The following is a 1,920-nucleotide window of genomic DNA, read 5'->3' as shown; positions in this document are numbered from 1 at the left end:
TTGAGTTAGAGTAGCAGTCTCTCTGCCAGAAGATACTTCTGCAACGGCTTTTGAACGGCCTTGCATTTGTCTATGGTTCCGAGTAGATTCAGCTAAATCACTGATCAATTGCCAAGCTTCATCAGTGGTCTTGTACTTCTTCATAGACCAATTGCTAGCACTCTCCAATGTGGTTTTATCATGGGACCTCATACCTTGTGTGATATAGCTGAGTAGCACGATCTTGTCAATCATGTGGTGGGGGCATGCTTCCAGAAGATTATTGAAGCGCTCCCAGTATTCAAAGAGAGTTTCGTTGTCATCCTGAACAATTGTAGAGATATCCTTCCTCAGTTTATCAGTAACTTCAGATGGAAAGAATTTCTCCAGAAACTCCTTTCTGAGTGTATCCTAGTTGGATACATTTGCTATAGGTTGAGTGTAGTACCACTCTCTTGCTTTTCCCTGAAGAGAGAACGGAAAAGCTTTCAGCAGAATTGAAGTTTCATCAGTGCCATCACCCCTGACAGCAGAACAGGCTGCCTGGAAATCTCTCAAGTGCTTGATAGGCTCTTGAGCAGGTAGGCTATGAAACTTGGGCATCAAATTTAACAGTGCGGTCTTTATTTCAAAATCCGTAGCTACCGCTGGATGATGCGCTTGAAATGGTTGCATTGTAAAATCAGGAGCTCCTTCCTCCTGGATGGTAACTCTTCTAGCTGCCATGTTTTCTGCACGTAAAACAACCGAATCAGTAGAACGGGGGCTGGTTTCTTCCTCAGATTCACTTTCAGATCCGCCCTCAGAGTGGGCTAACCTACGCTGTTCTCGCGTTATTCGTGAAATTGTTCTTTCAATTTCAGGATCGAATATTAGCAAGCGCGGATCAGGAAGTGAACGTGTCATTTGACGGAAGAAACATGCAGCTCATAGTAGCAAAATTAAATAAAATGCAAATAAATAAATTCCAATTAATAAAATTAGCACTCTATTGCAACTCCCCGGCAACGGCGCCAAAATTTGATGGGAAGCAAAAGCTGGTGAATTAAAAAGTTATTAAAATGGTTACGTTGCAAGTATAGTTCTTAACTCACCGAAAATCTGCCTATCAATTTAGAAATATGTCACAGAAAGTTTAAATTAAAATTACTGGGAGTTTTAAGTCCCAGGTCGTCTCCCAACGAGTTGCAGAAAAGTGTGCTGTTTTATTAATCAGATGTTCCAAGAAGTTGAGCTAAGTAAATTGGAATTTAAATTGAGGAATTTTAAATAATATAAATAAAAGCCTTGACTGGGAGTTGATTTGTTAGAATCTCTATCATTGATGGAAGGATTTTTAAGATTGATTTATAATTAACGGTTACTCTGTTTGGTTATCCTTTACTAGGTAAGGGAAAGTCAAACAAGTTGGAATGCCAGATCTGTTCACAAGTTGCAACCCACTTAATTCAAAGGGATTGGCGTTGGTGATAGGATAGCAATCCAACATTTAACCCAACTACAAATTTTTTCTTCAATCCTTCCAACTCTAGAGTTCCTTTTAATCAACTCCCCATCAAGTAAGGAAACTACTCACGCATTGTAAATAAAGAATCCATAGCACATGAAAGGGAATTAAAAAAAAACATGATTATTGGAATTGAAATTGAATTAAAAAGAAATAATCCTTGCATTACTTAATCATAAAAGTATCTGAATGACAAAATTGAACATAACAAAGAACATGGAAGAATAGAACCAAGTTAAGAGAACAAACTAGAATGATGAAGTCTTGATGAGGGAATAACTCTTCTCAATGTTCCAATGCTAAGACCAATTGAAAATTAAAATTCTCAAAAACTAGAGAGAAAAACCTAAGAGAGTAAAACTAGATCTAAAACTACTGAATGAATGTGTGTGTTGTTTCTGCATATTCTCTGACTCTAGTCTGCTGTACCGGGC

General features: G+C 38.0%; 1 non-coding gene across 1 annotated transcript; it reads left to right on the top strand.

Moving 5' to 3' along the window:
- Positions 1 to 228: 228 nt before the first annotated feature.
- On the top strand, positions 229 to 336 carry LOC112774229 (small nucleolar RNA R71). Its single transcript, XR_003188727.1, has one exon. It is a non-coding gene; the product is annotated as a small nucleolar RNA R71 (small nucleolar RNA).
- Positions 337 to 1,920: the final 1,584 nt, after the last annotated feature.

Source organism: Arachis hypogaea, chromosome 18 (genome assembly GCF_003086295.3).
Source record: "Arachis hypogaea cultivar Tifrunner chromosome 18, arahy.Tifrunner.gnm2.J5K5, whole genome shotgun sequence".
NCBI classification, from domain to species: Eukaryota; Viridiplantae; Streptophyta; class Magnoliopsida; order Fabales; family Fabaceae; genus Arachis; species Arachis hypogaea.
This window is presented reverse-complemented; position numbering and strand designations above follow the sequence as displayed.